General features: G+C 40.0%; 2 long non-coding RNA genes and 1 pseudogene across 3 annotated transcripts; 1 reads left to right on the top strand and 2 right to left on the bottom strand.

The window, feature by feature from the left end:
- Window positions 1-3986: 3986 nt before the first annotated feature.
- LOC147502791 (ent-kaurene synthase-like 1) lies at window positions 3987-25623 on the top strand (annotated as a pseudogene). The gene is made up of 12 exons (XR_015220922.1): window positions 3987-4262; window positions 4343-4510; window positions 4639-4855; window positions 4961-5085; window positions 5164-5261; window positions 17479-17600; window positions 23840-23944; window positions 24077-24189; window positions 24308-24406; window positions 24485-24700; window positions 24825-24965; window positions 25056-25623. The product of XR_015220922.1 is annotated as an ent-kaurene synthase-like 1 (transcript).
- LOC147502793 (uncharacterized) lies at window positions 12655-14527 on the bottom strand. Its single transcript, XR_015221803.1, has 3 exons — window positions 13990-14527; window positions 13114-13674; window positions 12655-12764 (listed from the first exon to the last, which is right to left on the bottom strand). It is a non-coding gene; the product is annotated as an uncharacterized LOC147502793 (long non-coding RNA).
- LOC147502792 (uncharacterized) lies at window positions 14656-15609 on the bottom strand. Its single transcript, XR_015221802.1, has 2 exons — window positions 15193-15609; window positions 14656-15064 (listed from the first exon to the last, which is right to left on the bottom strand). It is a non-coding gene; the product is annotated as an uncharacterized LOC147502792 (long non-coding RNA).
- Window positions 25624-27555: the final 1932 nt, after the last annotated feature.

The raw sequence follows: 27555 nt of genomic DNA, 5'->3' as shown, positions 1-27555 counted from the left end.
TCCATCTTCAAGGCTTCTTGGACATTTTTCAGCTCATCAGACAGCTTCACCACTGCTTCTCTATCTGCCTCCGCGAACTGGGCAATCTCTTTCAATTTCTGAAACCCACTTACCAGCTGCAAAAACACACGCATGGTTAATCGCCACAGAATAGCAGCGTGTATACGAAAACAGTTACATTAAACAAAGATAGACACGCGTACCAAACATTGCGCAATCTCCATTCGTCTCAAGTTATCAGCCAACCCTTTATCATCCATCTCCTTAGGGTTGCCATCCAGCGCTATCTGTTCTAACAAGCAACCCGATATCTTACTCGATCTGAAGCTACAGTCACTGCGCTTCACAGTTCGTTGCGCTCCATGCTCGTCCAGAAACACAAACTGTCCTTCTAGCTCGTCAGCAACCACAACCGCCTTCCCACTCGCCTTGCGCGGAGCTTTTGCTTTTGCCACCGGACTGGATTCACGCCCCCGTCGAGGCGCACTGGACCCCGCCCCAAAAGTGGCCAAGTCCATGACACCGCCAGTCGTGCTCCTTCTACGGGCGAAACCATAGCCCCCGGGCCACCATCGAACCGCTGCGGCTGGCTGGAGCTTTCCCAGGCGTGCGCTACTTTAGTCACTCGAATAAGCGTCTTCCTCGAGCGAAGGCGGCCTCTTCTTCTCCGACCTCGCTCCGCCATTTCGAGGGTTGAAAACCACCGTTTCCAACTCCACAGGCGCATCGATCGAACCCCCTTTAGGACGAAAGTTCGATCCTCCAGCCCATGAGGCACCACCTCTAGCAGGTCGCCTGGAGCCGCCATGCGCCCATTGCCTCTCTTCTCGCGTTACCAAGTCACTCGTTCGCGCCTCCATCACCTCTTCCCTTGTCTGACCTCGAGCTCGATCTTTTTGCGCCTTCCTTTTTTCCCGGATCGCAGGCCCACCCTTCTCCACAAAGAAATGAGCAACTTTAGGCAACTTCGCTTGTTTTTCTTCACAAATCAGCCGAGCGAACCTCTCTATCTCCCCACGATCAGTTCGCTTCTTCACAGAAAACTCTGCAGCCAATGCAAGACAAAAGCCTGTTAGAACAACTATCAGTCGTTAAATAAAGTAACAACAAAAAAAAATTTCCTACCCACCAGATATGTTACAAATCCTAGTTCGCAATCTACACCCGTTCACACAGTAGTTGCCAACTAACAACAGCGACCTCTTTGTCCAGGCCTCATTGCTTACACCATTGATCACAGCAGAACGCGTCGTCATGGTTTGCAAGCTAAAGTTCATATTCCCAGATCGCCTTACTACATAATGCTCCACTATGTCGGATACCCCTATGTCGTATTCCCCACTCGCGTTCAGCAGGTCAAACACCTTAAACAATCGCCAGGTGTTCCCCACGAACTGAGAAGGAGACTTCCAACAATGGTCCAAGAAGTCACATACCAGTTTGAGAACGGTATTTGCATATGCGCTCTCAGCTGACCTTCACAGATTATTATTCCACCGTTCGGCGGGTTGTACTCCTCACTCCAAACATTTTCACTCAACCGTGGTTCGTATATCTCCAGGTCGGGGACATTAATCCCATACGCTACTCTCAGTTCGGGGAACGAGTTTGCAGCACGACGGTTTACACTTCTAAGGGGTACATCACTTGATGACAACATCTCCCCTCGACTTGACGTACTGGCCACGCCACCTTCTGACCTAGATCGGGTATTTCCCTCATCTACCCTAACTTCTTCATCCAACTCAGCCTCAACGCCAGCACTTACTGCTTCTTCGTCTTCATACTCTCCGCAACTTAATGATATCTCCCGAACTTCCTCTGATCGAGTGTCATCAGAATCAGACATTCTAACAAGTCTTTTTATCAAATACTCTCGCTTAAACCCTACAACCTTACTATGACCTACGTATTTAACGAATCGCACTTGAAAGAGAGGAATGCAAAGTGAAAATGGAAAGATAAAGCAGCAGAAGCACTCACCTGAGGAACCCTCGCTTGCGTTTTTGCGGAAGAAGCAAACACAGAATACCTTTTTGGTTGTCCCAAATTTGATTTTGTGTAAAACGCCCGTTCAGTTACCAAGAAGTTATGATTACAGCCTATGCTCTAGCCCGCACATGTGTTTCAAGGTACCGCTTTTTCAACAGCCAGATAACGCGCCCGACCGCGTTTCTTCATCAAGCGCTTTACGATTACATCGCGTGCACATCACGCCATCACTTCCCTTTCCCGCCAAATTGTCAAACCACATGATTCAAAAGTTGCGCCATCCCCGTCGCGTCCTCCACCACAGGTCGCTCATGTTCCACACGTTCTTACATTTTTCTCTCAGCAGAACGTTTCCCGTAGCATAAACACTCTACTGAGAGGGGGCTGTGTAGGGGAGTGATATCTTCATAAAGATATCAGGCACGCGTGGAACATAAGCGAACTCAGAACGTCGACCTCCAAGACCGACCTGTGAGCAGTTCCCTTGTGAACACACATGTGCGCAGCATAAGCGAACTCAGGACATCGACCTCCAGGACCGATCTGTAAGTAGCTCCTTTCAGGTAGGTGGTACGAACAAAGATGTCTCGATTTAACGCATGGCTAGATCTGAAGCATACCGGATAGGGTCACCACCAGGGCTAATCATTACCAAAATCTTACTTGTACTTCCCACCACCGGGAAATAAGGGCGACCGCGCCAACTCCCAATCAGCACATGACTAGTAATATAACCAGCCCAACACTCATTCACGATCTCCACCTTACACATGTGCAATAGACGCACGTGTCACCCGGATTGACCTTTCCTTTAGCCTATAAATACCACCTATTTGAACTACGTCGGACCTGATTCCTCTTTCCCCTAGAAGAGAAAAAACCAACAAGAGGATACGTACGCAGTTCGCTCACAAGCGAACTCGGTCCTTCCAGAGAATCTCAACCCCTTTTTCCCCTTTCTTCACAAATCTGAAAGAAAACTAAAACGCTCCTTTACAGCCATGTAACTGTACTATTGAATACCAATGGAATGGATATTAGATATTTAGCTCCCTCTTATTCAGCAAAAATCAAAATTACAGAAAAATAGAGATTAAGACTTTTCAAGTGTTCTGCACCAAAGATCAACACATTTCAACATAGTCTCGTGGAAAAGTACTACAAACTTACAAAGTCGATAGAAAAAACCAGAAGAGTTGTCAGCTAGAAGACTCGAAGGGTTCGATGCGTTTGAAGTTGATGTAGATAGATAAATCAACAATCATCCACACGTTACAAATTAATAGTGTGCTATGAGAATCAAAACAGATATTTCATATTATAAACACACATGCATTGAGACTGAAACAAGTCCTTCACTCTCTCTGCCCTTTTTTAGTGTCTAGCTGTGCTTCTTTGCAGCTCTCCAGCTACTACTAATGTTTCTCTCTCATCCCAATTATCAACTCCTCCAAACATCCAAAAGGTGGTCTATCCCATCTATCTCAGGTTTGTTTTCTTCCACCCTCTGTTTTTATAATTTTTAGTTTTCTTTTCTAGAATACCAAGTTCCTAGTTCAATGCTACATGGAGGAGTTCATGTGAGATTTTTGGAGCAACAATCCTCGCCTTTGAAAAGACAAAATTGCACTCACTGGTTTTTTAGATTAGAGGGCGCTTATAAGTTATATAAGGACAAAAATGGCAAAAGAGATTGAGCCTCATAAAGCCTATATATAATAGCATGCATATTAAAGCCCAAAGTAATTTTTATGCTATACAAATAAGGTGTTTAATTCGCCTGATGCCCACTTACAGTATTTAGTTTCTAACAGTAACTTGTTGCTTATATTTTTTTAAGCCATTTCTTCAGATCATGGTGTCAATATGGATATTCCTGAAATTTTCCTTTTGGTATGCTAGTCTAGTATCTTCCGTTCTCCGGTTCTCCCTCGCCCATTCTACCTTTTTTCTTAAGTTTGATCAGTAAATGCTTTATTACTTTATTGCAGCACGCAAAGGGGACAAAGGAGAGAATCAGTGAAATGTTCAAAAATGTTGAACTATCAGTTTCATCATATGACACTGCTTGGGTAGCAATGGTCCTTCTCCACACTCTCCCGTATCCCCATATTTTCCTGAATGCGTAAATTGGTTATTGGAAAATCAACATCCTAATGGCTCATGGGGACTTCCTAATAACCATCCTTTCTTGATGAAAGACACTTTCGTCCAGGCATCTGTCCTTGCGCTCAAACGATGGAATATGGGGGAAGATCATGTTAACGAAGGTATTTTACTTCTTGTCATGCTTTGACGCTCATAAGTTTTGTATTTTTCAATTGAATATTTAGTTGTTACTCTCTTGCAGGCCTACATTTTATACGGACTAATTTTAGTTCAGCCACTGGGGATAAGCAGCAGAGTCCAATTGGGTTTGACATCCTATTTCCGGTATGCTTGAACGTGCTCAAGAGATGGGAATAAATCTTCATTTATTCAATACTATGTTTCATAAGAGAGATTTGGAGTTAAATAGGTTTGTCTTGCCCCTTCATAATCCGGAATACTAATAAATACTAGTTCCTACGATAAAAGGCTTGGTAAGGTAGTTTTTGTTCTCGTCATCTGCAGTTTCTTGATAGTTCCACTGTATGGCATTTTCAGAGCCTCTGGAAGCAATTCTGAAGGGGAAAACTATATCTAGCGTATGTTGCAGAAGGGCGCGATAAGTTACAAAATTGGAAGGACATACTAAAATATCAGAGGAAGAATGGATTGCTCTTTAATTCACCGTCCACCACTGCAGCTGCTCAAGCTCACCTTCAAGATATTAATTGCCTCAATTACTTGCGGTCACTCATAGAAAAGTTTGGCAACGCAGGCAACACTCTATACACAACATGGCTTATCTATAAGTCCGTAATGTTATTATACTGTGGATTTTAATTTATTTTAATTTTTCTTTCTGTTGCTAATGGTTCTTCAGTCCCGGCTGCTTATCCTCTGGATGTATATACACAGCTCTGTAGGGTAGACAGTCTTGAAAGGTTGGGAATCGATCGCCATTTTAAGAATGAAATCAGAAGTACGTGTGTTGGATAGAGTATACAGGTAACTGTGGCCGAGCCTTAGATTTGTAATCTGCTTAGTTCAACACCTTTAGCGAACATTACATTGACATATTAACAGCTGTTGGCTAATGAAGGATGAAGAAATTTTCTTTGACATTTCCACATGTTCCATGGCATTTAGAATCTTGCGTATGCATGGATATGATGTCTCTTCAGGTACAAAGTAGAATAATCTGTGATCGTTTGCTTTTGTCTCCAACTGTTGGGTTTGTAGAACCGTCGAGCTTTGCTCTGATGTCCGGACCTGTTATCTTCAGTTTTCAGTTTGGAGAAGAGGGTGCGACCGCGCTCAACTATGTTGTGGACAAGGCGCGACCCGCGCTGAAGTTACTGGAGCTGGGCGCGACCCGCGCTCGGATTAGCCTTGGCCAAGGCGCGACCCGCGCTCATGCTTTCCGAAATTTTCACTGATTTCCGATATTTCGGCCCAAAGCCCATTTTCTCATCTTTTTCTATGTGTACCTATATAAAGGAAATATAATAGGGTTTTGAGATAACTTTGAGAGATTAATTTCTTGGGTATTGTGGGAGCTCTATTGAGCTAGGATTTGAGTGAGGCCTTTTGTTCTTGATTCTTGATATCTCTTATAAACTCTCCAATCTTTGCTATAAAGGAAACTCGGCTCTTGTGTGGATGTAGGTAATATTTACCGAACCACCTAAATCTTTGTGTCTCTTTGCATATTTACTTTCTTATTTATTGTTTGCTTGTTATGGGTGATGATAAATTAGTGGCTTTGCTTGTTTGAGTTTGTTGTGATAACTACCAAAGTCTTGGGTGGGTGATTTCCTTGGTGTGAGCTCCAAGTTGAAATCATTTGGGATAGAAAGTAGCTAGATTAAGGTGTGACTTTCTAGTGAAATCTCCCAAAAAGTGGTATCGGAGCACGGTTTTGAATCATTGGAACAAGGTGTGTGAGAAAAGACTCCACCTTTAGCATTAAGAGCTAGGTGTTTGAAGAAATTCCTTTGAGAGATACTCCACCATTGTGTTGATTCAAGTGGAAGTCATGACAGCCGAAAAGGAAAGCTATAAGATAGAGAAGTTTGACGGAACAAACTTAGGCTATTGGAAGATGCAAATCGAGGACGTACTCTATCAAAAGGATTTGATGGAAACATTGATAAGTGAGAAGCCCGATGAGATTCCGCAAAACAAATGGGATTTGCAAGATAGAAAGGCATTGGCCACAATCCGATTGAGTTTCTCGAAGTCGGTAGCCTTCAATATTAAAACCGAGAAGACGGCAAAGTCTCTCATGGAGGCACTTACTACGATGTATGAACAACCCTCGGCCGCGAACAAAGTCTATTTGATCACCAAGCTATTTAGTATGAGAAGGGTCGGAGGGGACCTCCTTCAAAGATCACCTAAATGAATTCAACCAAACTAAGGACCAATTGGAGTCGGTTGATATTACATTTAGTGATGAGGTGCTAGCTCTGGCGATACTTGGACAATTGCCTCCAAGTTGGGAGGCGACTATGGCGGCTATTAGTGGCTCTGTGGGAATGACCAAGTTGAAGTTTGAGCACGTAGTTAGTATCGTACTAACCGAGGAAATCCGGAGACAGGATTATCCTTCATCTTTGGGGTCAACTTCAGGGTCGGCATTGAGCACTGAAAGTAGGGGAAGAAAGTCAAACAGGAGTCGTAGTAAGAAAAAGTGGAGGGGGAGATCGAAATCTCAAGCCCCCCAATTGCAAAGTGTTGAATACAAACCTCGAGACTTAAGTGAAGTTGTATGCTACAACTGTGGTAGGCCTGGCCACTATAGTCCCAATTGCCCGGCACCAAGAAACAACAACAACATTAATAAGAACAAGAAAAAGAATCAAGAGTTTAATGTTGTTGAGATGGTAGATGATGCCTTGATATGTTCGATGGAGCAAAAGAAGGAGTCTTGGGTACTTGATTCCGACACATCTTTCCATGCTACCTCACATCGAGATTCTTTGAGAACTACGTCGAAGGTGACCTTGGAACGGTCTTTCTCGGCGATGACCAACCTTGTGACATTGTCGGCATTGGTGACGTGCATGTCAAGATGAATGGCTCGTCATGGTTATTGAGGCACGTCAGACACGTTCCGAATTTGAGGAAAAATTTGATTTCTGTGGGGCAATTGGCGAGTGAAGGATTTGTTACAGTCTTCACCGGTAACACTTGGAAGGTCTCGAAGGGTTCATTGGTCGTTGCATATGGTAAGAAAGATGGTACTCTCTACATGACTACACATGGGTGTGAGTCGATTGTCGTGGCACATGGCAAAGAGGATCTGAATGTTTGGCACCGCAGACTTGGTCACATGAGTGAGAAAGGAATGGAAATCCTTCACTCTTCTGGTAAACTCCCAAAGTTACAGTCGACTGAAATTGACTTCTGTGAGAACTACGTATTTGGAAAGTAGAAGCGGGTGAGTTTTCAGAGAACGGGTCAGACTCCGAAAGCTAGAAGGCTTGAGTTGATTCATACAGATATCTGGGGGCCAGCTAATGTCTCTTCACTTGGCGAAAAATTATATTTTGTGACTTTCATTGATGACCATACTAGGAAGGTGTAGGTCTATTTCTTGAGACACAAGTTAGAAGTATTTGAAGTGTTCAAGACTTGGAAGGCCATGGTTGAGAATGAGACAAGCAAGCTTGAAAGTAAAGAAGCTGAGATCCGACAACGGTGGAGAGTATGAGGATTCAGGTTTTAAGAAGTACTGTGCTGACAATGGCATCAAGATGGAAAAGACTTTGCCAGGAACACCTCAGCAGAATGGGGTTGCAGAAGAGCGGATGAATAGAACACGGCCGAGAGAGAACTAGGTGTATCATTACACTAGCAGGCTTGCCCAAGCAGTTTTTAGGCGAGAAAGTGTTAGCACGCGGCTTACTTACGATCAATAGAGGACCATCGGTACCTTTGGATTTTAAGATTCCAGAGGAAGTGTGGAGCGGGAAGGATGTGAACCTTTCCCATTTGAAGGTGTTTGGTTGTGTGTCTTATGTCCACATTAATGACCAAGCTAGAAGCAAGCTTGATACTAAGTCACTAAAGTGTACCTTCATCGGCTATGGCGGTGATGATTTTGTGTATCGCTTTTGGGATGATCAAAATCGGAAAATCATTCGTAGTAGAGATGTTGTGTTTAATGAGAAGATGATGTACAAGGATAGAGATGAAGCACAAACCAAGGAATCGGATACAAAGAGCGGCACAGAGTATGTTGAGTTGGAAGACTTCGATGTAAGTCGTGGTATAGTGGGAGCCCTACAGTCAGAGGATGACAGTAGTAGTGACTCAGAGAATAATGAGGATACAACCCCACCGAGTCCATCTCCACCTCGTGCCCCAAGGAAGACATCCAGGCCACATGTATCGATTGAGTACGAGATATCCGCCCTCCACCTATGTGAATTACTTGCTACTTACTGATGGTGGCGAGCCTCAATGCTATGATGAAGCATTGGAGGCGAGTGATGCAAGCAAGTGGGAGCTTGCTATGCAAGATGAGATGAAGTCCCTTATCTCTAATGGCACGTGGGAGTTAGCCAAACTACCCATGGGCAAGAAGGCTCTACAGAACAAATGGGTGTTTAGAGTCAAAGAGGAACATAATGGTTCCTAAAGATACAAATTAAAGTGAGGCTAGTAGTCAAGGGTTTTCAAAGAAAGCGGGTTGACTTCACGCAGATATTCTCCCGGTGGAAACCGGAATACTATTATTCGGTGTTGAGTATTGTTGCATGTGGAAGATTTGTATCTTCAGCGGTTGGATGTTAAAACCTGCCTTCCTCCATGGTGACCCGGTTGAGGAAATTTACATGCAAAGAACCGGAGGGTTTCATCAAGAAGCGGTAAAGAGAATATGGTATGCAGTGCTCAGAAAGAGCTTGTATGGTTTGAAACAAGCCCCTAGGCAGTGGTACAGGAAGTTTGATAACTTCATGCAAGAAAATGGCTACTATAAGTGCAACGCTGACCATTGTTGCTACTTCAAGAGGCTCGACTCCAATACTACTACAGAAAAGCTCATATACCACTGTTATTTACAGTGGTAAAAAGCCTTTAGCTACTGTTTTCATACTGTGGTAACAACCACCGTGACAAATACTTCTAGCAAAACCGTGGGGAAAAGTATCTCTTATATACCACGGTTTTGACTAAAACCGTGGTATTAGGATTTCCAAACCGTGGTTAATAGTCTGAAAAGTATGCTCTATTCGATGTGAACCGTGGGGAATAGTGATGCTAAATACGACGATTAGATAAAACCGTGGGATATATAAACTGCTTATACCTCAGTTTTTACCAAACCATGGTTTATAGTCAATTTAAAAAATAAAAATAAAAGCCCCTAATTATTTGATTCTAATCATATTCATTCAACCTCCAACCTGCCCATTTTCACCATATATATCCACACTGGATTTAAAAACACATTGCTCAAATAAACAATTCATAGTGTAACACAAACAAAATAAATAAATTTAAACATCCAACACGAAGGCATTGAATTGCTAAAAGCGTTTTGAACTTTTTCGAGTCATCAATAATGAAATAAACATCCAAATTTACTTGTTCTATCAAAATAATAATGACCTAACTTGTTCCATCAATCAAAAGAGCAATCTATTTGTTCTATCTAAAATATCAAAAAAATGGTGAGACCAAACACCAAACCTTAACTGGAATGGGTCAAAACCTAGCTAAAACACAATGCTTGGCTCGAACGCTCCATTATGCTGGATGAATCTAAGAATTTCAAGTCGTACAACATCAAGTTCCTCTTGTGTGTATGTATCTTTGAGGGATAGATTTGTTATCTGCACGATCAAATATCATAGAGTAATATAATAACTAAAAAATGAAGAGTAACACAAAATAGAGAATGCTAGTGTATGACGACTTATACCTTTAAAGATATCAGATGTAATAATGACACTCGCTCCTTTTTGTGTGTAGATGGTGTATGGATGATGTAGATAGATGATGGTCGTTGAACAAATATAAGCGTATCAAAACCTAATTATCCCTCAATAAGTAAAGAATGAGTAGGGTATCGTTCCACTTTTAAGTGTATGTTATGTGAAGGACAGGACTGGAAATGGGGTTTAAGGGATTAAAAACTATGATTATAGAGATTTAGATTCTAATGCTAAACTAAACTAAATTAACTAAACTATTGGGAATTTATAAGAGAGGGAATTCAAGAGATTAGAATCCACCAATACTTTTAATTTATGACCTTCTGTTTCATGGTTGTTCTTACAAATAGACTACAATTAGGCAATCGAGCAAGTGTCGATGCCCTCTTGGACGAAACATCGTTAACAATTAACTCTACTTAAGGTTGTTCCTATGTTTATGCTATTAATATCTTCTTTCCTTTTATGTAAGCTCAGGTAGCCATTCAATGTATTACCAAGAGCAACATCAAGGAGTACTTTCCTAATAGGTGCCATTCAATGAATCACCACTTAAGGCAAAACACAAAGAATACTTCCCCCTAGGCACCACTCCCGAGCTACCCCTTCTAAGGCAACACAAAGAATACTTCCCTAACTCTAAAGAACTATACTACTAGAAGAAAAGTAAAGAACACTAGCATGATATTAATATTGCAAAATATAAACCCTATTCTATACTTCCATCCCCTGGTGTGGGCAATGAAACTAATAATTAAAAACATAAAGAACTAACCTGATTGAAGAATACCATGAACCAGAAGAATCATTAAACCTTAAGCACTGGCTTCATCTCCTCCCTTGAAGGAGAAAATTAGCCTTCCATAAAGAAGAAAGAACACGAAGAACGAGAAGAAGAAGAGTCGAAGAACATAAGACTAGAAAGACTAATTTATTAAGACTCAGCTAGTTAAAACCGATCTTTTATTATTAATCTCTCTCTCTGCCTCAAGTTCTGCAGACAAGATTATAAGTGAATTGGCCTCTTACATGAGGCACTTAGGTCCTCTATTTATAGGGGTTACAATGAGCTCTAGAAGCATTCCAAACCGTCATTTGTTTCCTAATACAAATAGACTTCTTTCAGAGTCCAACTTCATCTCCAAACTGAGAAGGAATTGGCTACAAGAAATCGATTCATGCGTCACGGGCGCACACTATTCATCGTCTCGGAACGATCAATCGTCTGGGCCGCCGATCTATCGTCCCGTCCCACGCGTATAAGTCTATTTTGTCTCTTCTGCTCTATCCTTCTATCCTCTTTTGCGGGCTTTGGTCCAAGCAATGAATCCTTTGGCCTTGGGCTTCCAAATAGACTTTAAAATAGGTCCAAGTCGCATCTTTAATAGCTCCAATTCCTTGGCCTTCTCCATGATTGTCCACGGGCTTCCCATGTGATCCTTAATGCTCCGAATTGCTCCATTTTAGCCCTTTTTCTCTAATATTCTACAAAACTCTCTTTCTCACCTGTAAAATCTTAAAACACAACTTATAAACACTATTAGTCCACTAAGATGGCTAAACAAGAGGCATAATCGAGGGTTAAATAACACTTTTTCAGCACTTATCAAATAATGAGGAAAAAATCTTTAGTAAGAACCGATTATTTCGTATTGACTTATTCCATTACATGCTCATGGAAAACGTTCTTTGTGCTCATTATAGAGCACAAAGACTTTGAAACATATCAAGAACCACGTAAGGACTGAGAACTTTGGGAGAAAAAGACTAATTTAGAAACAACAACCAAAAAAAAACTCCAACATGGAAAACAAGTTACAATGCTTGGACCCAATGCATTACCGTAAGAAAGGATTTTATCTCGATTTAAGGGCAAGATGATATGTTTCCTGGTATTTCTCCATAGATTATTAGAACATAAAATTTAGAACCCTCCACATCTATGTTTCCTGGTATTTCTTTTAAAATATCATCTTGCCCTTAAAATATCATCTTTTAAACATACTCTGAGTGTGGAGTGACCATAAAATTTTAAAAGAAATACCAGTTTCCCACACTCAGAGTCATCCTCAAGGCTCTGTGTGTCAAGAGCAACCCTCCACACATCACCCTTCGCCTTTCTGAAACTCTACTTCTCCAGTATGTTTCTCTATATGATGTGCCTAGGCTATCTTTTCTATCTAGACAAACCTCAACATCAATTGTCAACTCTTCATTGCCATTACATATGACGGTACGGTACATGTTCTCAGAGAATTTCTGCTTCTAACCTATATTATTTTTCTAATAACAATAAAAGTGGAGAAACATCTTTCGTAGGAAGTACCAAGTCAGATCTAATCATGAGATTGAAAATGAAAATGAAAAAAGTGAAACATACGTACAACAAAGACAACTAAAACAAGTTAATGCTAATAACCTGGTCAAATTGATCAAGATTCTTTACAGCCTCTGCAATTTCTTCCTGGTTTTTCTCATCCCACTTTTTCTTCTTTTCTTTCTGTTCACATACCATGATTAGTTATAATTGAGAACTAAGACATAGAGTTCAATTCAGTAAGTCAAGATGTTTCCAAAGGAAGACTTGTTTGAATAGAGTACACAAAAATCCAATGACACATAATCCTACCTTTAAACGGGAAGTCAAATTGCTTGTTAAAAGCTCATAGACCAATTTACATCCTACATGCCACTCCCCAATAGGATTCGTCCATGAAGGATTCACAACCAGTGATATTCCTACGATAAAAAACACGAGATTTAGCAATTTCAACCAAATTAGAAAAAAAAACACACTACGATAAAGAAAAGGAAAGAACGCAGATGTAACAATCATAAAATAAAAGTCCTCTGTTTGTAGATTCCAAAAGATTAGCGATATCATACTTGGATAATTTTAGCAAAAGAGAAGCTTATGGTTACAAATATAGTTCCACTAATTGTCGGTTTTCTTAGCACCAAAAACCTTTCTGCTGATGAGACTTAATTGTTTTACTGATAGGGTAATTTTAAATTGTATCCATGCGTATTGGCTAAAAAACATAACAACAACAATTTAACAATTAAATTAAAGTTTTCCTTCATTTACCATGTGCAACCATCCCATGCGCGGATAATATATGCAGTCAACACTCAACAGCCATGAAGATGACATTCCATGAAGCAGACACAGTCACTACTTACACAAACCCCACGACAACCAATCCGGACATAGTAAAGTTATCGGATAATAAATCAACAAAGTACCTGGACATCAGAATCTAGATCCAATATTATCGGTTCTCTACTGATGCATTCCGCTTGAATATCATCAATTGCTTATAGTATCAATTGATGGAGCAATTTTCCAGAATGAGTTTCAGCATGATCATACGCAGTAGAAGAGAGGTCATATTTCTTCCCTGGACAAGATCCCCATTTAGTTAAGCAGCCATTGTGAAGAAACAAATGAGTGCTGCGTTCTTCCATTTCAAATACAGATCTGGAACCACCCAGAACAACTCTCAACAAACTTTCATTTGCATAAAAATCAAATTTACACTTCAGAGCAAAGCTCATTTTCCGAATAACAGAATCCAAACATGAGGAATCCAAGGGTTCACTGAGAAGCAAGCACTTCCAGGGACCCAACCATGACTCCTCAATACCCCTGCACCAAAGAAGCAATATACATTAGAGTTAATTCATATTTGTATAAAACATTGGAAACTTGAAAACATGAATAGCTTAAAGCATGACAATCCTCAAGAGAGCAATTAAGTATACCCAGCCAGTGAATATCCTCATATATATGAACTATACAATTCACAGATCATGCCATTCTTCTGCTAGTACCCATAGCATACAAAATTTATCAACAAGAAAAATCGAATTTCCTTTTATAATCATGACTTTCTAGGGCAAGTAACTGCATCATGTTTGTGCATGCATGCATAGAAAGATAGGAAGAAAGGAAATGACCAACCTCATTAATTTATCAAGACGAGCATTGAGTTTCATTCTCCATTTCCACCATAACGACCTGTTCTCCTATGTATCAACTATGGGAAAGAACTAGGATGATATATAATTCTCCTGCAGTATCAATTTGAATTGTGGAGCTACATAATCCACCACAGTGCAACCCCATGGACAGAGCCAATTATTACTGGAGTTTGTGTCCTCATACAGTGTAATATGCTTTACATCAAGATCAATGTCCTTTGGAATCACAGCAGAAGGCAGAAGCATTACACTATTGTAAAATAAGTGTATGTCTTATATCTTAGGTTGTTCCGTCTTGCACGTAATCTGCTCTAAAAAGTCTGCTTTCCCAACAGCAGGAAGATTCTGAGAAATCCCAAATAATATTACTTTACATACTATCAAGCTATATATCAAGTATTATTACAAGAAACCTCGCTGTATTTGAAATATGTAAATTCGAATTATTGGGGGGCCAAACCTTGTACTCAACTGTCTTAAGCTGCGTTGTCTAGTCACCAAGAGTTCGTCCGTACTTTTAGCTACTTCTTTCTGCATTCATAGAAAGGGGAAAGTTATCAACATAGTTTTCATACTCTTGAAATCAAGCATCAACACACAGGAAGAGTAGAAAAAACTAGTTTCTCACGAAAAAAACATTACTCACATGTTATGCTCCTCCATAATAGTAGTCAAAATCATCATCATACACATTGTTTCCTCTGGTGGTTACAACAGGTAGCCCATTTGACCTCTCATATGCCATAACAAGCATCTCTGCTCCAACTTTTAGTTGTAGAGTAATGAAGAACGATTCTTATACATATATGGAGTACCAAGATACCCAACTCTTCATGTTGGCAAAGGAGCTTAATTGAAAAGCTTCCAAACATGTTACTTCTTTTTCTTCCACTAATCCCACCACTAGTGTAGACACCCTTCGTTTCTTGTAAAGCCTCGTTATCCACCCAAATACCCCCAACTAATCTTCTTAACGGTGTTAATGGCATTGAATCTTGGCTTCTAATCAATCTTTCCCTTGATTCCGGCATCTTGTAACCAACTTCTTATCTTTCCTAGTTACAAGATGAACAGAATTTCGTCAAAAAATCAAGATTTCTGGCAAGAACCCATTAAAAGTAAAAGAATTCGAAGAAATGAGACAGGCTCATTGTTTAATTTCTGAAAAAGATTAAGTTTTTACCTTTGATTCTTGTTTTAGAGAGAAATTGGGTAATGGGTTCTTTACATCTGCTGAAATATTTACACGCAAAGACAGCAACCTTGCAGCTGGTCGACTGATTTCTCTCAAATCGTGAACCCTGGTGGCAGAAATTACGAAGAGATAGAAGTGGAATAGGGAGATATAGCGCGTGCTTTTTTTTTTTTTTTTTTTCAGAACTCGCTTTATCCACGGTAGCTATAATTTTGCCCAAAATATAAACCACCGTTTTCACGGAAACAGTGGGGTATACGAATACAAAAAAAATATTATGTTATATTTGATAGTACCGTGGTATATGGAGTACTATATACCACTGTTTCACAAAATCAGTGGTATTTGTTTGTTCCAAAACTAAGAAAGTATTTTGTACCGTGGTGAATGAGTATAAACCACTGGTATTATGGGAACAGTGGTATATACCAAATAACCTACCGTGGCTAATGTGCATTTTTGTAGTAGTGCAGCTACATCATCCTATTGCTATATGTTGATGATATGTTAGTAGCGAGTTCTGATATGTCAGAAATTGGGAGATTGAAAGAGAAGTTGGCAAGTGAGTTCTCTATGAAGGACTTGGGTGTAGCGAAACAGATTCTAAGGATGAAGATCAGAAGAGATAGGCAGAAAGGTATTCTGGAGTGTCTCAGGCTGAGTATGTTGAGAAGGTATTGAAGAGGTTTAACATGGGTGGTGCGAAACCAGTTTGCACACCTTTGGCAGTCCACTTCAAGTTGTCCAAGGAACACTCTCCCAAGAGTGTTGAGGAAAACAACTTCATGGCTAAGGTACCATACGCCTCTGCCATTGGAAGTCTTATGTATGTCATGGTTTGTACGCGTCCAGATATAACCCAAGCAGTGGGAGCTGTCAGTCGATTTATGTCTAATCCTGGCAAGCAACATTGGGAAGCCGTGAAGTGGATATTGAGATATCTGAAAGGTACTACTGAGAAATGCCTATGTTATAGAAGGGGTGTTGTGAACTTGCAAGGGTATGTGGATGCCGACTTTGCAGGTGAGGTAGATTGTAGAAGAAGCACTACTGGTTATGTCTTTACGATGGGGTGCTACTGCGATGAGTTGGATTTTTCGCCATGAAGATCGTTGTTTTCTACCACGTAAGCGAGTATGTGGCGTTCTGAGAGGCAAGCAAAGAGATGATTTGGTTACAGGGATTAATAGAAGAGCTTGGGATGAAGCAAGAGAGAAGTATGTTACGCGATGACCGGTCGAGTGCTATACATCTTGCTAAGATTTCGCGCCTTTCATTCTAGGACCAAGCACATTGGTCTCCGGTATCATTTTATCCGATCTCTATTGGAGGATGAGGTTTTAGCACTTGAGAAGATCCAAGGGAGTGAGAATTCGGCGGATATGTTGACCAAGACCGTGCCTACTGAGAAGTTGAAGTTGTGTTCAACTTTAGTGGGTCTTCTTGCTTGAAGACCATGATGGATGAGCCGAGTGTTTCATTAGTAAATTGGAATTGGATTGAGTTGTTACAATTGAGATGTGATGTGCATATAGAATCTCGAAGGTTCCAAGTTGGAGATTGTTGGGTTTGTGAAACCGTCGAGCTTTGCTCCGGTGTCCGGACCTGTTATCTTCAGTTTTCAGTTTGGAGTAAAGGGCGCGACCCGTGCTTAACTATGTTGTGGACAAAGAGCGACCCGTGCTGAAGTTACTGGAGCTGGGCGTGACCCGCGCTCGGATTAGCCTTGGCCAAGGCGCGACCTGCGCTCATGCTTTCCGAAATTTTCACTGATTTCCGATATTTCGGCCCAAAGCCCATTTTCTCACCTTTTTCTATGTGTACCTATATAAAGAAAATAGAATAGGGTTTTGAGATAACTTTGAGAGATTTATTTCTTGGGTATTGTGGGAGCTCTATTGAGCTAGGGTTTGAGTGAGGCCTCTTGTTCTTGATTCTTGATATCTCTTGTAAACTCTCCAATCTTTGCTATAAAAGAAACTCGGCTCTTGTGTGGATGTAGGTAACATTTACCGAACCACCTAAATCTTTGTGTCTCTTTGCATATTTACTTCCTTATTTATTGTTTCCTTATTATAGGTGATGATAAATTAGTGGCTTTGCTTATTTGAGTTTGTTGTGATAACTACCAAAATCTTGGGTGGGTGATTTTCTTGGTGTGAGCTCCAAGTTGAAATCATTTGGGATAGAAAGTAGCTAGATTGAGGTGTGACTTTCTAGTGAAATCTCCCTACACCAACATGAAGTTAAATTTTGTCCAAACAATTGATGTAGATGTGCTAGCTCAATTCAGTGAAGAAGAGAGCTTTTTGGATACGCTTGAAGGATATCTAAGGGACACAAGTGATGTTCTAGAGCTATACCGGGCTTCACACATTGTATTCCCAGAAGAGCATGTAGAACCAGAGGATTCAATTTAATTCAGTATATATTTATTTGATTGAATTCTAAAGAGATTACAATTGTTTATATAGAGTTTACAAAATAGGAAACAACAAAATTCGGTGGCTTGAGAAACACGGGGTGCGGGTCGCGCCCTGTTTAGGCTAGAGAAGGGCGCGGGTCACGCTCAATTCACTGGACATCCCGAACGTCGGAGCACGGGTCATGCTCTATCCACACTATATCTGGCAGCAGGTCGCGCCCTATACAAAGAAAACATAATACAACTTTCTACACTCCCCCTCAAGTTGGTGCATAGATGTCAATCATGCCCAACTTGTCAATTGAGCTGTCAAACACCTTGTGGGATACACCTTTGGTAAGAACATCAGCTAATTGCTCATCAGAGGTTACAAACGGAAAATGAATACCCTTCCTGTCAAGATTTTCTTTAATAAAATGACGATCAACCACCACATGCTTTGTCCTATCATGCTGAACTAGATTATGTGCAATTTGAATGGCGGCTTTATTATTGCAATATAAATCCATAGGCTTTTGAAGTTCGAAGTCCAATTCTATCAAGACAGTACGAATCCATAACAATTTACATACTCCCTGTGCCATACCTCGAAATTCAGCTTCTGCACTCGATCTGGCAACAACTTTCTGCTTCTTACTACGCCAAGTGACAAGATTTCCACCGACAAAAGTGAAATATCCTGATGTAGACCATCTATCAGTTTTATCACCAGCCCAATCTGCATCTGTGTATCCAACAATATCAATGGATCATACTTTCCAAATAGTAAACCTTTGTCAGGTGCTTTTTTCAAATACTTCAGTATACGAAAGACTGCATCCATATGTTCTTCACTAGGACAATGCATAAATTAACTAACCACACTCACATCATAAGCAATATCAGGTCTAGTATGAGATAGATAGATTAACTTTCCTATAAGACGCTAATACCTGCTTTTATCAGTAGGAACTTGGTCAGAATGAATGGCGAGTCCGTGATTCATCTCAATGGGTGTCTCCATCGGTTTGCAATCCAACATCCCGGTTTCAAGAAGCAAATCAAGAACATACTTCCTCTGTAAGAGTGAAATCCCCTTTTTAGACCTTGCAACTTCAATACCCATAAAATATTTCAATTGTCCTAGATCCTTCATTTCAAATTCCTTCGACAAATACTTCTGCAATTCATTTATTTCCTTCGGATCATCTCCTGTAACGATCATATCATCAACATACACAATTAGAGCTGTAATCCTACCATCCTTGTGTTTGATAAACAACGTATGGTCAGAATTGCTCTATTTGTACCCAAAAACTTTCATTGACTGTGTAAGTCTTCCAAACCAAGCTCTTGGAGACTGTTTCAGGCCATACAAAGCCTTCTTCAGTTTACACACCTTCCCAACATCTTTGGGATGGTTCTTCACACCTGGAGGCATATCCATGTAGGGGTGGGAATTTGGCCCTAACGACCCTAACCCGACCCTGACCGACCCGACCCTAAGCCCTATAAAGCCCTCACAACTAAAGCCCTCACAGAGTTTAGGGCCGGGCCGGCCCGGCCCTAATGCCTTCTAGGGCAGGGCTAGGGCTAAGATTCTAAAACATAGGCCCGACCCTAACCAAGCCCTAACCAAGCCCTAACCGGCCCTGTTTCATACTTTCACTATAAATACACATACCATAATTGTCCAACTCTTTGTTAAATATTTTCAATTAAAATAACATTGTCCTTTGTAATTTATCACTTACACCCAAGGGTACTTCCAATAACTTGTTTTATATAACAAAAACTTGTCAACTTAGCAACCATGAAGAACAATGAGCACTAGCCTAATAAAAAATAAGACTTTATTCCTTTGATCATCAAGTCAAAGTCCATAACTTATTATTCTCAATTTCTTTTCTCACTTATTTCTTATAAATTATATTTTTATTCACATCCAAGCCAAGTCTAAAACTAAAGGTTTCCTTCCACACCATTAAAGCAAAATACAGAGCAGACATTTGTAACATAGAAACCAAAAAACACCCTTTGTCAGAAAAATGACATTTGTAATCTCAAACCTTTCTCCATCACTTGTTCAAAAGCCAATATTTTCATTTCCATATACAAAGCTTGAATCACTTTTAAATTAGAAGAAAGGTAATATTATATTTGTTTGAATCTATTATAGAAATAATTTATGATATTACAAATAGTTTAACAACTTCCATGACCCTTAACCAAAACTATTATGTTTCTTCTTTATATCTATTACTTCTTCCTTTAAAATGATAATATAATTATTTGTCTATGTATTTCAATGTTAAATATAATTTCAGTGAGGTTTGAGTACAAGGAAGAACAAATTCCGAACTCTCGATGTACTTCAGTTCGTTAGATTGTGGATGTGCATTTTAAATTTTGGACTTATCTAGGATTATTACTAGATTGGTTGAACTTTGAGTTTGTAGATTATTGTACATTTTTGTAATATAAATGAGTTTTAAAACTGATGTAGTAAAAAAAAGAAAATATATAGGCCCGGCCCTAAAGCCCGACCCTAAAGCCCGACCCTAAAGCCCTTAAAGAGGGCTAGGGTCAGGGTCAGGGCTTGAGGTTTAGACTTGTGACCCGGCCCTAATATCTGAAGGGCTTTAAATGTTTAGGGCCGGGCTAGCCCGACCCGGCCCATTGCCCACCCCTATATCCATGTATACTTCCTCCTCCAAGTTCCCATTCAGAAATGCATTCTTCACATCAAGCTGGTGCAAGGGCCAATCTCTATTTGCTACAAGTGAAATTAAAATCCGGACTGTATTCATTTTCGCTACAGGTGCAAAAGTCTCCTCGTAATCAATTTCATAACGCTGTGTGTATTCCTTGGCAACCAATCTCACCTTGTATCTATCAATAGTTCCATCTGCATTAAGCTTCACAATAAACACCCAACGACATCCAACAGTCTTCATTCCAACAGCATATCAACTACCTCCCATGTTACATTTTTTTGAAGGGCTTCCAATTCTTCATTCATTGCTTTTTTCCATTTTGAATCTTTCAAAGCATCCTGCACATTACTAGGAATAGATACAATAGGCAATTGATTTATGACAAGTGCATGGGTTTCAGAAAGGCTGTACGGTTAGACATAGAGTTAGCTATAGGGTATTTAGCATTGGTTTTGATGTCTGGTTCATATTGTTTCTTAGGAACTCCCTTACTAGCTCTTTGTGATTGTCTAGGTTCAAGACTTTCTACCCCAACAGACTCATTAAAGGTTATAGGAGGTACCTGAGGCGGAGCATTTTGATCGAGATCTTCAGTTATTGATGCAGAAGGGGAAATGTCGTGTACTACAGTTTCAGATACATCCGGATCATGTGCTTCTGTCTCTACTGTTACAGGATCAATTTCTACTTCAGGAACTTCAAATCATTCCTCCAAGTGTTCCAATTCTTCAAAGACATCAGGATTCCCTTCACCGCCACTCTCCCCCTGAAGAAACTCCCCCTGAGTAATACGGGTCTGATTCATGGAATGAGACTTCAAGAAATATATACATCTTGGCATTAATCGGATCATAACACCTATACCCCTTCTAAAACTCAGTATAACCCACAAAAATACACTTTTTCGCACGAGAATCAAGTTTACTTCGTTCTGGTTGTGGGATATGAACATAAGTTGTACATCCAAACACCCGAGGCTCCAAATCAGGCATAGATAGGATGGACAAAAGTGTATGGAGTTTCTGATAAGGATTCTGGAACTCAATTACCCGTGAGGGAGTACGGTTGATAACATAGGCTGCTAATTTCACTGCTTCATCCCAATAGGATCGAGGTACATTCATGCCAAACAAGGAAGCACGAATAACCTCCAACAACTGCATGCATGTTCTTCCGTTCGGCTAAACCATTTTGTTAGGGGGTACCAGAATTGGAGGTTTGATGACGAATTCCAATTCTTTTGCAAAATTCAGACATGAGGCCATTCACAAATTCTCCACCATTATCAGACTGAAAGATCATGATAGATTGTTGATATTGCGTCGCCACCATTTTGTAAAAATCAGTAAACATCCCATATACATCACTTTTGTTTTTCAGTAACGACACCCACGTCATGCGAGTGCAATCATCAATAAAAATCACATAATATCTAGCTCCAGAAAATGAAGAAACTTTGGCAGGACCCCCAAACATCAGAATGAATTTTCATAAAAGGAACATGACATCTATTAATACTTGGTGAATATGAAATACGGTGGCTCTTGGCCAGTTCACAAATGTCACAATGAAACTCAGACTCACTAACAACTGAAAATAACTGAGATTGCAACCTCTTCAAATAACTAAAAGATAGATGACCTAACCTATGATGCCATAACCACACAACTTCTTTTGCATTCTCGACCCTATTAACCTGATTAGCTTGCCCCAGAAAATTCTTTTGTTTCTCGCCAGTTTTTGTCAAGTCCAGGTAGTACAGTTTCCCCTTTCTAACACCATAACCAAGAATCTGTTAAGTCAGAATGTCCTGAAAAACACAGAAAGATGGATAAAATGTCACAGTACATGCAACTGCGATGATAATTTGACAAACAGACAATAGGTTATAAGCAAGGGATGGAACAACTGAGATAGATTCAAGAGTGAGGGTGTTAGATAACTCAATAGACCCTTCTCCGCTAACCGGAGTTAGAGTACCATCAGCAGTAGAAACAGCGGTCTGAGGTGAAGGTCTAAGACTTTTCACAAGGTTAGGGTCATTTGTCATATGGTCAGATGCACCTGAATCAATTATCCATATATTATTTGAAATAACCTTACCATTCATACCTGATTGCGCGACACTAGCCGAAGCATTCTCTCCATTCACAACATTAGCAATGGCGGCCTTGCTTAAATTCTTTCGTGGCCTCTTCGAAAAGTCCCACCAATCAGGATAACCAATCACTTCATAACATCTCTCCTTGCTATGACCCAAGTCTCCGCAAACACCACATTTTTTATCTGCCCAAGGATTTGATTTACCTTTAGGATGGCCTGGAGGACCAGAAAAAACTGGAGGAGTTGTCTTGCTATGAACAGACCAAGACAGAGGATTGATTGATCTGAGAGCCCATAGCCTGTTTCTCAGATTGTACCTTACAAATGTAAGCATAGCTTTGTTCCAAGGAAAATTTAGGTTCTTTCCGAAGGATCTCTCCACGCACCTGATCATACTCCTGATCTAGGTCATGTAAAAACATATGAACAAGTATTCTAGACATCGTGGACATTTCATGGACTACAGCTTCAACATTGTTATTCTGGGAGGTCACCCTCTGATCAATTTCCTGGAACATAGCCACCAATTCGTTGTAATAGGAAGGAATAAGTCTCTCATTCTGCTTCGCTTCAAAACACTTCGTATTCAATTCAAAAAATTCGAGTTTCATCAGAATCATAATAGAAGGTCTTCTCCACAGCCTCCCAAATATCTTTTGCAGTAGGAAGACGAATATAACGGTTCATAAGAGAAATTTCCATAGAATCAATAAGCAAGCTTTTTACCTTTTCATTATTTGTTTCCCAAACTTCATATTCTGACGAATTCATAAGTGGTTCAACCTTTGTGCCAGTCAAATAACCAAGTTTTCCCCTTACTCAAATCCGCATCCGCATGAGAGGAGCCCAGATGGTATAGTTGGACTCATCTAATTGAACAGTTTTTGGGAATGCTGAGTTGTCTTGTGGGGGTGTAGTGGTGATGAATGATGCTTGAAGAATTGTTGTCAGAGTCAGCCACTGCAAAAAAAAAAAAAAAAAAAAAAAAACAAACAATTTAGGTTTTTGAAGAAAATAAAAAATAAAACTTTGTGAGAGGGGTTTAAGATTCAAGAATTCAATAATGGGTTTAAGATTTAAGGATTCAATGCAGCGGATTTCAATGGTTTGGCTCCGATATCATGTAGAACCAGATGATTCAATTCAATTCAGTGTATATTTACTTGATTGAATTCTAAAGATATTACAATTGTTTATATATAGTTTACAAAATATGAAACAATAAAATTGGGTGGCTTGAGAAACACGGGGCGCGGGTCGTGCCCTGTTTAGGCTAGAGAAGGGCGCGAGTCGCACTCAATTCACTGGACATCCCGAACGTCGGAGCGCGGGTCGCGCTCTATCCACACTATATCTGGGCGAAGGTCGCGCCGTATACACAGAAAACAGAATACAGCTTTCTACAGAGCAGTATCTCGAGAAACTAAAATCCTGCAGGTCGCATCATTTTCTGAAACAGGAAGTGTCCAACGGTTCAATGCATGCTCGTAAGTTGTATCAGTGCATCAGCAAAGAGGTAGCTGATTTCAAACATGTTGAACATGTGATCTTTATATATGCAAGATTCATTTACAGACATTGTTCTTCGTGATTGCTTTTATCCGCCTTTCGGTGTCAGAAATGCAACTCCCCATCATTGCATTTCCAGGTGGATGTTGCTCTTAATTATCCTTACCATACCAATTTAGAGCGCTTAGAGAACAGAAGAAGTGTGGAGCACTACAATGTGGACAACTTGCAAATCTTGAAAACATCATATAGGTATTCCTGTGGAACATGTGAAAAAGTTGTATATGCAACCTCCAAGAGAATTGTTTATATATATGATATGGGTGAGTTGACCACATTACGTAACTATTGCTTTCTTTGGTGGTGTAAGGTCTATCAATGCTGACAACAATTATTTCCTATAATTGGCTGTCGAAGACTTCAATCTCTGTCAAACAATACAAGGCATAGAACTCAAACAGCTTGAAAGGTACTACAATGCATGCAGTCTCGAAGAGAATGTTATTATTTGGGCAAAAATGCTTAAAACTTCGTTTTAAATGGGCAGGTGGGTTGAAGAAAATCGTTTGGACAAGCTAAACTTTGCTAGGCAGAAGCAGGCTTACTGTTATTTTTCTGCTGCAGCAACATTTTTTTCTCCAGAGTTATCTGAATCTTGTATGTCATGGGCGAAAAATGGTGTTCTCACAACCGTGTTCGATAACTTCTTTGATATAGCAGGTTCTATAGAAGAACTATTAAACCTAATTGATTTGATTGAGAAGTATGTTCACATTTTTTGTCCCTCTTCTTATTTTACGTTTTCCTTTGACTTTTGGATCTCTATTTGTTCATTATAGTTTGTTCTACAGTTGAATCTTTTTAGTATTTAATTGTGAAACACACAGGTGGGATGGTGGTTCAGCTACTGATTTTGCTCAGAACCAGTTGAGATATTATATCATGCGCTTCAAAGCACAATTGTTGACCTAGGAGAGAAGGCACTTAGATGGCAACAGCGAGATGTCACAGGACATATTGTCGAGATAGTGAGATTTTATTTTTAGTTGTGTTCAATGTTTTCCTTTCAGTCTTTATGTGCATTTTTCATGTATGCATATAAAGAGAGTGATCTGAAGAGTCTCTCTGTCACAGTGGCTTACATTGATGAAGACTGCAATGAAAATGCATATACATCGTTTGCTTTGGGACCTATTACTATCCCTGCTCTATATTTTGTTGGGCCTCTTCTTTCAGAGGAGGCTGTGAGGAGTGGAGAGTGCGATGATCTCTTACGACTTACCAGCATATGTGCCCGTTACCTCAATGGCATTCAAGGCTTCAAGGTAAAACTCTCTCATTGGTTACTCACTTTCTCTTCTCATTTATTATTAGATCATGTGCCATATTCGGGATGTTGCAGAGAGAAAATAGTGCAGGGAAACCGAACGGCGTATCGCTGCTCATGATTCATGACCCTACTGTTAGCACTGAAGAAGAGGCCATACAAAAATTGATGGATACCATTGATGGTAGTAGGCGCGAACTGATGAAAGCATTGTTGGAGACAGATGGTAGCATTTTACCAAGAGCTTGCAAAGACTTGTTTAGGATGATGTGCAGAGTGGTTCACCTTTTTTACATGAGCAACGATGGATTCTCATCAATAGAACAAATGGTCAGTGATGTGAAGGCTGTTATGTATGTATGTACCGAGGCATTTACATGCTGTATAAACAAAAATGTAGCACTTATCTTGTAGATAATCTCTGATTGGCTTGTTGATGTGATGTATAAATAGTATTTGTAACTTAGAGCATCTTTAGCAGAGCAACCAAAAAAACACTAAAATTTTGAACCAAAAAAACACCAAGCAACTTTAGGAGCAATATCAAAAAAACACCAAACAACTACGCGGTTTTGCCAAAACCGCGCCATATAGCCCACGCGGTTTTGCCAAAACTGCGCGGTTTTTGAAAAACCGCGTGCTATAACCATTTAACTCTCGGTTTTGCAATGTTCTTTTCATTTTTCATGTTCCCTCTTATCTAAACTCATCTCCTTGAGCAAAAAAAAAAAAAAACACTACCAAAACTCTTGAAGATTTTTTCAATGGATCATTCATCTTCTTCTGATTCTTCATCGAGCTCGAGTTCGAGCTCGAGCTCTTCAAATGATAACACTGCAGTTAAAACTCGCAAATTAGTGGCTATTGCTCTACCTTTGGTTCGACATCGTCTGAGTTTATTGCGTCAGCAAGAAGCGGAGTCTTCTTATAGACCACATGGTGGTTCAAAGAAAGGAAGAAAATATAAGCCTCGTCAGTACAAGGCAACACTGGCTCGTGTAAATGCTAACTACTTCGGCGCAAATCCTATATTTCGTGACCACGACTTTCGACGCCGATTTCGTATGGGTCAATCATTATTTACTCGTATTTTCAATCATCTTAATCATAATGTACCATATTTTCAACAAAAAGTTAATTGTGCGGGTAAGTTTGGGATTAACCCAAAAATAAAAATAATTGCTGCTATACGAATGCTTGCTTATGGGACTGCCGCTGATCTAGTAGATGATATGTTACATGTTGCTGAGCCAACTGTTCATGAATGCATGCACTATTTTGTGATGGAATTATTAGAATTTTTGGAGGCGAATACTTGCGCAAACCAAATGTTGCAGATATTCAACGTTTGCTTAAAGAGTCTGAGGAACGCGGATGGCCTGGAATGCTAGGAAGCATTGATTGCATGCACTGGCAATGGAAGAATTGCCCATCCGCGTGGCAAGGGTCTCCTAATCGCCATAAGCATAAACCAACAAATGATTTTGGAGGCAGTTGCCGATCGTGGACGATAGATTTGGCATGCTTTTTTTTGGAATGGCGGGTTCTCACAATGATCTTAATGTGCTTGACCGCCACCAATATTTGATGATATAGTCAATGATGAAGCTATTCCTTGTAACTACACCGCGGAATGACCATCATTATGATATGGGCTATTACTTGGCTGACGGTATTTATCCTAATTATGCCACCTTGATTCAAACGATTGCTAAACCGACTATTGCACAAGACAAACATTTTGCAAAGAAGCAAGAAGTTGCTAGAAAAGACATAGAGCGGGCGTTTGATATATTACAGTCGCGTTGGGCTATTTTAGCGAATCCGTGCAGGTTATGGTATTTGGAGAACATGGCTACTGTTATGAGGGCTTGCATTATTCTACACAATATGATTGTGGAAGATGAATGCGAAACGGATATCCCGCAGTATATTTCTGATTTGGAAATACCAAGTAGAGAAGGTGATCCTGAAGATGAACGCCACTTTGTTCTATCTCGTTGGGCATCTGGCGTCGAGAGGGTTCGTTCAAAAGTTGTTCATGATAGATTGAAGAATGACTTGGTCGAGCATTTGTGGAGTAGGCGTGGGCAGATTTGATTTCTATTTTTATTTGCACTTCATTTAGACTTTGTGTTTATTTATCGTTTCAATTTCTATGTATTTGTGTTTCAAGTTTATTTCTATGTATTTGTGGTTTTATGAAAGGATTTCTGTATATGAGAATTTTGAAAATACAAATTTTTTTTAGAATGATAAAAAGTATCAACTTTAAATTAAAAGAAAATATT

The sequence above is a fragment of the Coptis chinensis genome, chromosome 4, assembly GCF_015680905.1.
Source record: "Coptis chinensis isolate HL-2020 chromosome 4, ASM1568090v1, whole genome shotgun sequence".
NCBI classification, from domain to species: Eukaryota; Viridiplantae; Streptophyta; class Magnoliopsida; order Ranunculales; family Ranunculaceae; genus Coptis; species Coptis chinensis.
This window is presented reverse-complemented; position numbering and strand designations above follow the sequence as displayed.